Source organism: Fukomys damarensis, unplaced genomic scaffold (genome assembly GCF_012274545.1).
Source record: "Fukomys damarensis isolate Sample0158 unplaced genomic scaffold, DMR_v1.0_HiC HiC_scaffold_15, whole genome shotgun sequence".
Taxonomy (NCBI): Eukaryota; Metazoa; Chordata; class Mammalia; order Rodentia; family Bathyergidae; genus Fukomys; species Fukomys damarensis.
Window position 1 is genome coordinate 65,772,288 of NW_022900927.1, and position 12,869 is coordinate 65,785,156.

At 53.9% G+C, this 12,869-nt stretch overlaps 1 long non-coding RNA gene across 1 annotated transcript; it reads right to left on the reverse strand.

Moving 5' to 3' along the window:
• Positions 1–2,605: 2,605 nt before the first annotated feature.
• On the reverse strand, positions 2,606–4,452 carry LOC104856500. The gene is made up of 3 exons (XR_778656.1): positions 4,235–4,452; positions 3,486–3,661; positions 2,606–3,190 (listed from the first exon to the last, which is right to left on the reverse strand). It is a non-coding gene; the product is annotated as an uncharacterized LOC104856500 (long non-coding RNA).
• Positions 4,453–12,869: the final 8,417 nt, after the last annotated feature.

The following is a 12,869-nucleotide window of genomic DNA, read 5'->3' on the forward strand; positions in this document are numbered from 1 at the left end:
TTTATGCCCCATGGCTCAGGGGTTCCAGATGTGGGGGCAATATCTGTATTTGTTGGCTCTGGCCGTGAGGCTTCTATAGCTGCTGATGCTTTCCAGTGAGGAATAGAGGTTGTTCCTGGCGAGACGGAGCGAGGAGGAGAGGCAGAGGTGATAAGACTCATGCTGAGGACCCCAGGACAGCTCCTTCTCACCCCGGCATCTCAGGCATGTCTGGCTGCTGTGACCCTGCCTGCCTGCTCCCCTTCAGAGTGCTGTCCCCGCTCTGCCTGGCTAGAGACTCAGCAAGCTCACTGCTGTATAGGCCCAGTCCGGGGACAGTCAGGTGTCTCCTCCTGCCCATGTCCCTGCCCTGGCAAAATTAAATTTGTGCCTCAGAATGACGTTCTGGTCTCTGAAGTACACTGCAGACCCTGGGGCACGACCAAACGCAACTGTTCCTCTGCACATCCTCAAGGCTCAGCAGGGGATCTTGCAATTACACGGTGGGAGCATAAATGGAGGGAAGCCAGGGCTAGCAAGGGCAGTGTGCACATGGCCAGGAGGAACCAGGCCTGGGCACAGATCCATGTCGTTGGCAGGGAGGAGAGAAGCCCAGAACTAGGGGCTGGAAAGTGCTCAGAGCTGACAGGAGGCCATACCAAGTTGTAAGAAAGTGACTCATGCCATTGCCAGAGAAGGGGTACTCGTGTAATACCAAAGTCAACACCAGGGGGACCGACTGCACAGTGCAGTCGCACAACAGCTTCTGCTGGGATTAAAGGGCTGTGACGCAGATCACTAAAAGCATCAGAGCATTGCAGCCACGCATTCCTCTGATACATAAGACGTCCAGCTCGGAGTCTCCTCGTGTAATGAGCTCTCCAAGCTGGGAATCTTCATGACATCTTCCCGTTCCCCTTGTGCCAACACTCAACCGACAATGAAGGTCGGTACTGTTCTCTGTCTGAGAAATGTTCCTTAAAGCTGGCAGCTCTTGCCAGGTGCACCGGGGGCCCCATCCTTTCTCACTGAGATGATTTCGAAGGCACTTGTCCAGCTTGACCCCTTTCCGATGAGCCCGGTGCACACATTTCTGTCAGGTTCCTCTTCCTAAAACACTCATCACATTGCAAAACTCTGCAGCTCCTGACAAGTAAACTCAGTCGTCTGCAGGATGAAGCCCCAGTGCCTCGTGTGGCATGAGGGACTTCCACCATCTTCCCTGAGTCCTCGCCTCCGTCCTTACCACGCTCATGCCGGCCTCTGTCCTCAGCTCAGGGTTCCCAGGACTCCTGAATGCCTTGCGTTCTCCACGCCTGTGAGCACACCGTGTCCTCTCCCGGGGTACTGTGCGTCCCTTCCTCTGTGACACAGCTTGGAACGGGGCTTTCCCTCCTCACAAGGCAGGGCTGGCCATTCCTCAGCGGGTTCCCTGCACGTTCCCTCCCGCCTCCGTTACGCCAGTATTTGCTGAGCCCCGAGACAGAGGCAAGTCTGGGACAGTTTTGTTGTTTTAGACAGTTTTGGACAGTTTAGGAAGTCTGCTCCCCGTGGGCTGAAGGCAACTCGAGGGAGGCCTACATCTTGATATGTTTCTAGTCTTCATTTCTAGCTCAGAGATGGATGGGTAAGTAGCCAATGCTCAGAACATATTAATAAAATTAACAAATAACTTAATAACTTAAAATGTATGATTGGATGCCCATGAAAAGCATCCAGCTTTACCAACCAGAGTCAGCTCAGGGTCCCAATGGTGTCTACCAATTCCTAGCCCAATATTTCCAGCCAAGGCAACACCCGTTCTTTAGACTCTAGCTTGAGTGCTACCTTCCAGGCTTCGTCCGGGATGCGTCCACCTGAGCTTTTGCCTACGACAGCTTTGCTGTCCAGGAGCGCCTGTCACTTCTGCCTTTTACAAGAAGCCACACCCAGTTTAGAAACCCAAGGCCTGCCAAGGGCCAGGCATGACTCTAGACCCTGGACATCCAGAGTTGGACAAATAGATGAGGTCACTGTCCCTGGAAGTGTACACCTCAAGGGTCAAGACAGAGGCTCACTATATAAGCAAAAGGAGAGCTGCCTGGCTTCAGTGGCAGTGAAGCTGGGGAATGTAACAGCCCACCACAGCATTCTCATCTGCAGCAGGCAGACTTCAGTTTCACAGAAGGAGAAGTTACTCAGCTATGGTAACCCAGAAGCCCCACTGGGGGTCATGGCACATGCCTGTGATCCCAGCACTTGAGAGGCTGAGGCAGGAGGATCACCTCAAGTTCAAGGTAAACCTGAGCTACCAGGCCAGCCTGAACTACACAGTGAGACCCTGTCTCAAAAAAAAAAAAAAAAATCAAAAGATCACCTGGAAGACTGAAGAAACAGGCTCTAGTCAAGCTTCCAGGGATATGTCCTGGAGCCACATTAAAGTCTGCCTAATGAGTGACCTCCTGCTGCCAACTCCAGAATCACGGTGTGAGGACGGTGTCCCCAAAGCTGACTCCCACTGCCCCGGCCCAGGAGAAGGGTGCACAAGCAACGTACAGGGAGCGGTGATATGCAGGCGCCACTGGAAGATCCGGCACTACAGCAAGGAGGCACAGGCACTGGAATGTGATTACTTTTTATGGTGTTTTGTTTCACTTTTCCTATTCAACTTTTCCCTTCCCCACTTCCTTCAATATCAGCAGATTCAGATTTTTTTTTCACAAGGAATGTAAGCTTTCAGTGACTTTCTGCATTAGAACAGAAGCTTTCAGCTTCAGATTCTTTAGGACAGGTCACTTACTACAAGTCCAAAGCAAGAACTGAACACGCAAAGGGACAGGCAGGCCACATCCTGAAGCCAGAAGGAAATCACATGGAAATCCAGGGGATCCCTGCCCTTCCACACGAAAAGGTGTGTAAAGGTGGATTTTGTGCCTAGGCGGTAACTCAGTAGTTCATTGAGCCATCATGTACGCGGTGGTCCTGAGACAGAAGTTTCCATTTCCTCCATCAACTTTCAGGCGATGCCGTTGGCACCGCCTCTGCATCACTTGCCGTACTGGGCTGGACCGCGATGCAGAATGCCCAGCCCACTGTCCAGCCGGAAACGCGTTTGACACAGCTCCTCTCTCAGAGCCCACTTCTGCTTCCCCTGGGAAGCCAACTCTTGGGGAATCTTCTTCAAGTCTCGTCTTCCTTCCTCCTGAGGCTTCAGAATCTCCAAAATCGGCCTCTGAGAGAGACAGAATAGAGGGAAGTGAGCAACCTCCGTGGACAGGCTTTCGGAACAGGCGGATCCAAGGCTTCCTGGGCCTCTAGTCTGGGGGAACCCACTTGACAGGACCCCTGCGAATGATACCAGTGGAGGGCCTGTGGTTCTGTAGGCCCCAAAGAAAGAACTGAGCAAGACACAAGGAAGGCAGCTAAAGTATGCAGTTATTGAAAGCAGAAGAGAAAGCTCGCAGGATAAGGCAAAGAGGTCTTTGCATGCAGAATTCCCAGGTCACCTCTTCTTCATGTAAACAAACCTCTGGCACAGTTGTCCTCTCAAACACTCTCTTGGGATCTCATCCCCACATAACTGTCCATCAAAAACCTTGCTGTGCTTCCTGCTGCATGTAAACGATGACTCAGAAATGGGGTCCCTTCACTGGCTGTGCTTAGATGCAGATAAAGGATTGAAAAGAGCATCTTCTGATTGGTCCTGTGAAAAGCAGCAGATTTAAATAGCCAATTTCTGGTTGGCGCAAAATAGTACTTTTCTGACTGGTTCTGCGCGCAGGGATGATGGTGGGCCATACTGGGAGTGTCCCTTCCCGTTGCCCTTTCTAGTTATGGACCCGCCTCTGCCCCAGGGGATGTCCCCCCACATGGTTACCCATCTCCCACCCGCTCCAGCTTCCTGCAGGTGAGGAGAAGGACACAGGCAGGACAAGCTCAGCCCTGGCTCACTCCCCACGTGCCCATGGCCTGTTGGCTATGCCCATGCTTTAGCAAATGCTTTAGCCGAGCCAGTCGCCTTCCGCTCTGGTCTTGCCTTAGTACAGGCTGGAGGTCCTCGGGCACCAGTCCCAGGCCTGCATGGCCCGCTGTGGTGACCCCGGCAGGACCCTGGATGCACTGCCCTGCAGCAGGGCCTCGGCCTCCCATCTCAGCAGCAAGCCTCTCACCATCCTGGTGCACCTGTCTACATGCAGGTGATCCAGAAAAAAGGACGCGAGAGCAAAAGTCTTGTACATGGAGCCCAGGGAAATGCGAGCTGTGAAGAATTTACAACCTCATGGCATAGTGGGAAACCTTCCTTCATCTTCTCTCCCAGGATGAGAGGATATGTCTGTCCCTTCGCTGTGCAGGTGGCTGGGCTGGCTTTCAGCAAACTGAGCTCTGCAGATGCTGGCTTCCCCAGCTACCCTGAGGTAAGTGACAGGTACACAGCAGGAACGTGACCTTCATGGCCGTCACTGAGCTTTCCCGTGATGGCCTGGGGAAGTCTTGAGTGTCCCTGTGAACGAGTAACAGTGACAGTCTCCCTGGTGAAACCCACAGCAAGGGACCGTGGTCTTCCAGCTGCCACTCAACCTTGTTCCTGTGGCTCCCCCACCTCAGCCCCTGGAGTGACCCCCATGTGGACAGCAGTTGGAGAGGCACGGGACCCAGGGGATGCTCCCCAGATGGGGTCCTCCGTGGATCCTTTCAAATGGAGCAGCAGACGGGAGAGCATGTGTGGTGGTGAGGCCACTTCTCCCAAACTCCACTCTCTCCTCTCTTCTGTTGAGCTCACAAAGCACACTTCCAGACTAGGTTTCCTTTGACCCTAAACTGACAGACATGTGCTTTCTGGACAGCTTACAGGGGTGGTTGGCCGTCTTGACCCTGGCTCTGCATCCCGGCTCCCTGGGGAGTTTTTCAGACTCCCCAAGTTCTTGCCGTGTGCCAGCCACTTCACATGGAAGTTTGTGAGGCTGGGACCCTGTGTCCTCCACAAGTTCTGGATCGGGAGTCTGTTGCTTTCCCTTCCATCCTTCCTCTCCTGTGGCCCCATGCAGGCCTCTCATGTGGCCTCTCTGTCCCTCTAGCTGCAGAAGCCCTCAGTCCCTGGAAGCCAGGGTGGCAAGGTGACATCTAGTGGTACGAAAGCAAAGCTGCTTTTCTGCAGTCCTCAGAATCCCTATCAAAATCCCTGGGGAACCCGGCCTGTGGGCAGAACCTGGTGTGTGTGACTCCTGGACACTCCCCACAGCTGATGACAGCCGGGATGATTACGGGGACAGAGGAGGCCATGTGCTCCTGAGCGCAGCCTCAGCCTTTGGCGTCCAGCTGCCAGGGACCTGCTGTGGGGCAGTCCTGGGGCCTTGTCACCAGGGACGCTGACTCATAGCACCTGACAGCAAGCCTGGCACCCACACGGGGCAAGCTTCATCCCCTGTGGCCCTGAGAAACACTGGGCACACACAGAGAGATACACACAGACACCACACCACACACACACACACACACACACACACACACCACACAACACACGCACAACTACCAACCTGGCCCAGCCTCCAGCCCCAGTGGACACGTGGGTGTGCTGATTCCCACCGGGGCTCCCCCCATGGACACCCCTGCTACTCCCGAGAACGTGGTGGGAGGGTGTCCAGGGAGGGCCCTGTGTTCCCTTGCTCTGGCGGCTGTGATGTAGGAGGTGACCCGGGCTGTGACGTGCAACTGCAGCCGGGACCTCACAGTGGGAGTTCACTGCGTGGCAGTGGAGCTGTGGCAGGATGGCTTCTTGGAGCCCGTGTCCTGGGCTGGGAGGTGGCTTCTTCTGTGGTCCCCATGTGTCTGGCCTCACTGCTTCTCCACATGCTGGGGCACTGCCGGATGCCCCCTGCCTCCGCACCCCTGTTAAGATACAGTACACCTAGCCACATCCGAGCACGGGCCGCTAAGACTTAGCCGTCGGCGCCGGGAGCCGGGGACGCAACTCCACCCGTGACAGGCATGCTTAGCCCATTCAAGACCTGAGGTCCCCTGTGCTTCCTCTCCCTGTCCCCGACTTGGAGCCGGAGGTTTCAGGCAGGCTCTGTGCGCAGACTCGGGGACCAGAGCCCCCCTGGCCCTCATGGAGCCCGGACTGCTCAGCGATGCTCTCCGCTCCTACGCCACCCCAACCCCTGGAGCTCAGTGCTGCTCCTTCCTGGAGCAGTGTGGGGCAGAGTCCCTTCTGGTTCTGCTTCCTAGTGAGCTTGGTCTCTCATGTGCTTTTCTTCGTTTTCTCCACCGTCAGAAACTTCTCGGGCGCTGCAGTTTTAGACCAGGTCCACAAAGCCAGTGCTGAGTGCCTGTGTCTCAGGTGCAGCAAAGACCGGACTCAACGTGACTGGAAATGATTTTCACAGGCTCACAAATACATTTTTTAAAAACTAAAGTTATAATAATTGTGAGAAGGACAGACACGCGACACTTAGCAGCAAGTACTTAATCCAGATTTGGACAGATCCATTGTCTCCGCCTGTTTTGAGCTGGACAGCTCATGAGGAGGGTTATCTGGCTGGTGATTCGGTGGCTGCAGTGTCTGCACAGCCTGGCGCCCGCTCTCTGCCGAGGGCCCCCGGCAGTGTCACAGCCCAACAGAGAAGCAGGAAGGGAGGTGGCTGTGTGCAGCCGGGGCCAAGTGTGTGGGCGAGCGTGCTCACTCCTCGGCTCAGCTTTGACTCCTCCAAGGCGGCGCCCACAGGACCCGGCTACCGTCCACGCCTGCCTTGCACAGGGGCCACCCCGGAAGGGCCCCTCCCGACCCAGGACACACCCGAGCCACGCAGCCACGGATTCGAAAGCAGCTTCCCAGAAGGAAGGTGAGAGGGAGACAAGCGAAGAGAGGGAGGAAAGCAAAGCGTTTCCGGAAGGGATCCAAACACGTGGGAGTCACGGCAGCTCGGCCGGGGGCGGAACAGCGGTCGGTGTGGTAGAGAGGGAGGGCGGCGTCCAAAGCTGTGAGGAGCAGGGCCGCGAGGAGGGCTGTGCAGGCCTCCTGTGCAGGGAGGAGCGTGAGGTCCTCGTAACAGAGGGCGGCGAGCGGTCAGATCTCCAGCCGCAAGGGGTGACGGCAGGTTCCATGACTGAGCGAGTGACTCAGACGCGGAACACGGATCGGAGAGAGCTAAGTGGAGACAGGCAGCACTTGCTAAAATCTGTAATAACCAGGGCCGTGCGCTGTAACGGAACACCCCGGACTGGTGACGTGTAAAGACCAGAGGTGCACTTCTCACGGTCCCGGAGGCTGGAAGTCCGAGGTCTAGGTCTGGGGTTTGGCCCCCCGCAGCACGGTGGAGGACGGAGGTGCATAGGGGTCCTCACGGCGGAAGGGCAGGAGATGAAGCCGGGTGGGAAACTCTGTCCAAGCCGTGCTCACCCCACTCAGGGAGAGAATCCCACCCCCAAACACCTCCCAGCGGGGCCGCTGCTCTGGGGATAACGTGAACTTTGGGGGCCCGGCACAGCCAAAGCCTGTGGACACCAGGACAGGATGAACAGACCGACCAACGCGCAGACTCGAGGGAAGGACGAGAGCCACCCCTGGATGGAGACAGCGCCAGAAAGCACGGCAGGGACGCAGCACGTTCCGGAGAGGCCCTGAGACAGCTGCGTGCCTGTGGGGAAAAAATAAAAGCGACTCTTTCTTCCCCTTGGGCAAATACCAGTTCTGGTTGGATTAAATGTGTAAATGTTAGAAACAACATAAAAGCATACTTTCATGACTTGAAGCTATGGAAAGGTGTCTAAACGTAGCACGCACACAGACCGAGTCATCCAGTCTCTCCCACATGACGTCTGAAGTTTCTACTCACGAAGACACCTGGAAAAGTGGAAAGACAAACGACAAACTAGTATAAAATGTTCTCATTGTGTAAAAAATAAAGATCAATATCCAATATTCATAAGAGCAATCGCAATAAAAAAGGAGAAAGCAAGCGTCCCCACGGAAAAGCAGGCTGGAACACTAGCAGCCTCTGCACAAGGAAGAGATGTGCAACAAACACGGGCTGGAGCTGTCTCAACTCAGGTCCCCGAGCAGGCCACAGAACGAGGCCTTTGGGGCAAGTAATTCATTTTGAAATTTAGTCCAAGAATACAAGAAAGTGGGGACACAAGAAGGGCAAAGAAAAAGCAAAACCAAACAAGAACTAATGCTCAGCTCACCATGCCGGGCAGCAGGGATCCTCCCCAGCCCCTCATGAACTCTGACGTGCTGTGGGGAGCACATGTAAGGATGTCAGAACAGGGGCCACTCTCTACTGTGTGCCCCGGGAGCACAGGGAACAGCTGGGCAGGTGGCCACAGCCAGAGGCCCCTGTGCTGGGACGGGAGGGCCCAGAGGCACCTTCGGAGGTGGGGGACCTGGCGGTTTTGCTGTAGGAGCTCGTTCTCACTAGTGCTCAGGGAAATGCACTCAAAACAACAGAGACGATTTCACCCCTATAAGACTGGCAAAAACCCAAACCGAAACAACAGTAACAACTGATGTGATGCAGTGTCAGGGAGACTTGGAGTAATGAGAACCCCTCAGAGAAGATGGAGGTACAAATCACCCTAATGATGGACAGCAGCTACTCGGGTGTCGTGTGGGACAAGCATTCCCTGACACTCTCCACGTATGCACGACATTCATAGCACCAGGTAAAGGTGAGGATTTAGGGGCAAGCTCGACATACAGTAGCAGTAGGATGGGCAGGTAAACTGTGACGGCGTCTTAGAGCTGATGACTATGTCTAACAGGAAGGGCTGACCAGCAGCGGTTCATGGCCAGAGTGGGCGACCCGGAAACTCACTGCTCAGGTAAACCTGAATCAGGCCAGACCTAGAGCCAGAGCCTGCAGGGTAGGACAGAGAAACCAGCGTCAACAGGCCTGCTGGGTGCTGTCAGTGCACACTGAAGTTCCGGAACCACTGAACCAGGGCAACTGACAAAGGCCCTGCCAGTCCCAGGCACTGATTCTTATTGGCAATCAATTGGGATAAGGGTGAGCTACGTGCAAGGGCAGGGCTACCCGTGGTGTCTGTGGAAATCAATGTAAACAAGGCTCAGAAAGGACAAGACAAGGCGTTCTCGATTAGGAACAGAATAGACAAAATCTGTGGCTGTAATTAGAACACTGTCCTTCTAGTCAGGAGGTTTTAGACATGGGAACGGAATCTGGGTGTGAGTTACCTGACCTTGGCACAAAGGTTTCAGCCAGACTCATTCCAATAAACAGCCAATTGTGGGGTTCACTCCTCACAGCCTGCCTTGGGCATGATCGGTATTATGGTCCTCTGCATGTCTTTTATTTTCAAGAAAGTTTGACTATTAAGGGGTCCCTTGAGGTTTCACATGAATATCAAAATGGATTTTTCTATGTCTACAAAAAAGTGCCTGGAATTTTGACAAGGGTTGCTTTCAATCTATAGATTAAGTGGTATAGACATATTTTAAAAATTAACTTTCTAATCCATGAACATTGAATATCTTTCAGTTTATTTTTTATTTTTTATTTTTTGGTACATTTTAGGTATATAGTACAGTTACATACATTATTGGGATCCTGTACCTCTACATGACAGGTCTTGGTTCTCATTTTTTCCCCTTGTCCCTGCCCTCCCTTCACCCCTCCTCCCCTACCCCTTTACAACTTTCAGTTTATTTTTTAAAAACTCATTTCAGTAACATTTTGTACTTTTCAGAGTAAAAATCTTTCAACCCTTTGTTTGGGTTTATTCCTCAATATTTTATTCTTTTTGATGCTATTGTAGGTGGAATTGCTTTCTTAACTTGTACAGTGGGTTGTTTATTGTTAGTGTGTAGAAACACGCTGATTTTTCATTTTGATTTTGTGTTCTGGAATTTTATTTAACTCATTTATTTATTAGTTCTCTCTCTGTGTGTGTGTGTGTGTGTGTGTGTGTGTGTGTGTGTGTGCGATCTCTAGGATTTTCTACCTGAGCCCATGTCATCTACAAACAGAAGTCATTTTACTTCCTTCCATATTTTAATTGCTCTCATTTCCCTTCTTGCCCAATTGCTCTAGCTAGAACTTCCAAGACAACGTTGAATAACGTGGCTTAGTTTATCTCTGCTCTGATCTTTGCTTTCTTCCCTTCCGTTAGCTTTCAGTTTAGTTTGCTCTTCTTTTTCTAGTTCCTTGAGATGTAATGTTAGATTGCTGATATGAGGATTTTTTCTTTATTTAATGTAGGAATTTACAGCCACAAATCCCTCTTACTGCCTTGGCTGCCTCTTGTCTCTCTGTAAGTTTTAATTATTTTATAATTAAATAGTTGCAAGCAATTCACTTTTGTGATTTCACTTGTTCCTCGGGGTTGAAGCTGTGGGGTAGAAATGCAGCTCAGGGTGGGGGATGTAGCTCAGCGGTTCAGTGGCCTGCCTTGCAAGCGCAAGGACCCGAGTTCAATCCCCGGTAGGAAAAGAAAAAAAAAAAAAAAGAAATGCAGCTCAGGGTGCTGTGTCTCCAAGGGTCTCACACCTTTGATACAGTGGACCTGGGACTCACCCCGAGGTCCCCTGACTTTGCTCCATAGCCACTCTGCCCTCCACCAGCGCCAACTCGAGAAAGCTTTAGTACTCAGTGCTTTTGAAAGCAGGGACACTGGGGCGGGGCATTTCCATGCACCAGAGCGACCCTGGGGGACCTCTGGCTCTGCCTTCTGGACCGTCCGAGCCTCTCCAAGGTCCCTGCCTCCTGCACCTCTCACTCGAAACATCCAGGTGGCCCTGGAAGTGCACGCTCTTCTGGGGCCGCACGGGGCAGTGGCCATCACTGTCCTCCCCTCCAACCACGCTGTGTACCCATGATCTGTCCTGCTCTCTGCTGCGCCTCCGCACACCACCGCCGGCAGCACCTTTCACCTCCCTCGCCCTCCACGCACAGCTCTCCCGAGCCTTGCCTGCCCCTGCCTGGTGGCCTCCTGGGTAGCAGGTGGCCAGTCCAAGCTTAGCAGCGCGGAGGTGCTCAGGTTGGACCCCCACTGGCACAAGGGACCCAGCATGCGCTCTCACACTGGACCTCAGTCCTCTTCCCAAGTAGCCTTAATCCAGAGAAGACAAACCTTTGAATTGAGCATTTTCCGGCGAAAGTCCCCTGTGACTGTAATTTTCTTGGCAGCACCGTACAAGGCTGCCTGCGGGGTCACATGACTGTGGTGAATGTGATTGACTGGGACAGTGGCTGGTGCCCTCAAGGACAAGGATAAAGCAAGCACAGGTGACACCGATCTGCAGAGCTGCCGCCCGCCCGAGCCGTTTTCTCAAGGGCCGTCTTTCCCTCTCCCGGGAGGCTCCTGTGAGAGACAGGGACGCGGAATGAAGCGCAGTTGCTGGTTCATCAACATGGCTTTTTGTTTTAGCTGTTGTTTCATTGTGGAAAAATAACACCAGATAAGGAGACTAGAGAGAAAAGCGAGAGGGAAGTGGACGGTCAGCTGAGAAAAGAGCCCCGAGGAAACACCATGGAGGAGCGGCGGAGGGACGGGGAAACTTTCAGGCTCTGCCGCCCGCTTTCCTTTGCCGCAAGCTCTCCACTTCTTTGACCCAGAATGGTCGCCAGGGACCTGTGTTTTTCTTTTTCTGAGCCTGATTCAAGTACGGAGGGTTAATCTTAGAAGGATTTAGACAGAGGCACAGCCCCGAGGCTGTAAGGACACAGGGGGCAGGACAGAGGCTCTGCCGGCAGGGGGAGCAAAGATGTCGCCTGAGACCCTCCCGTTCTCTGCACTGGAGAGAGGTCAGGGAGGACTTGAAGGCGGTGCTGGGCTCTCGCATCCCACCCTCCCAACGCTCCTGGGCAAAGCCTAGGGCGTACTCCTGCCACTGAGACACTGTTATGGCTGCATCTTGGCGTCCCCCAAAGCCTCAAGGCTTTTTCTGGAACTGATTCGTGGCGCAGTGCTAGGCTCAAGGGCACCGGGATGGAGGGTGTGAGTGCTGCTGCCCTAAACAATCCGCAGGAGACAGAGGGGCAGAGAGGCCGGCTGAGGGCCCCTCCCCCTTCCCCTGCTGCCTGTGCTGTCCTCACCGCCCGGAACTGTTGCCCCTCTGTCACCCTGCCTTGGAGCCAGCGGACTAGGGACCGAAACCTCTACGCACCGTGAGCTAAACGGATTTTTCCCCGTTAACTTTGGGTGTCATGTCAGCAAAAAGAGAAAATGACTAAGAGAAACCTCCTAAAACCATAAGGCCTTCCCACCTTGGGCTCGGCTGTTGTTGAACAGGGGTGGGGGAGAGGAGAGGCACAGTGCTGGGACGAAAGGTCTCGCCGCCCACTGCCTTTTGGTCAACACCGAGCTGTGCGGGTCTCCAACGAGCTCAACTCTGAAGCTGGGCCCAGCCCGAGGGGTCCTCCATCTCTGAAAGTATCAAGCAAATGTTGATTTATCGAAGGAAGTTTGCATTCGCTTTGGTAAATGAGGGGAAAAGACAGCGTGGAGCGGCTGACATGGGCGGGTGTCTAATGCCTCTCCGGTGCTTAGCCTGACCTCTGGGGGCGGGGGCGGGGTCCTGGCCCAAGCACAAAATCAGCCTCCTTGAAGCCCCTCCCCAGGTGGACGCCACGTCTGCCAGCCCTTTGTGAGCCCGCTGAGGCTTCGGCAAAGACTTCAGAAGGGAAAAAGACGTTTCTGGGATACAACAAGAGCACCAAGGCCCCGCTCAGCATACCCCGGCTGCCCCTTAGAGAGGACGCCCCACTCTGCTGCCGTTTTGCCCCATGCTCCTCTCTGTCCTCTTCCCTTGCTGGCCCCAGAGTGTGACGCCTTTCTCTCTCTACAGCTTGGTTCTAGCCAGCCCGAGGAATGCGTGGCAAAGGAAGGAACTGTTTCAGGAATCACACTAATAATACATCTAAGAAAAGGGAAGGGGGCAGCTGGTGCCGGTG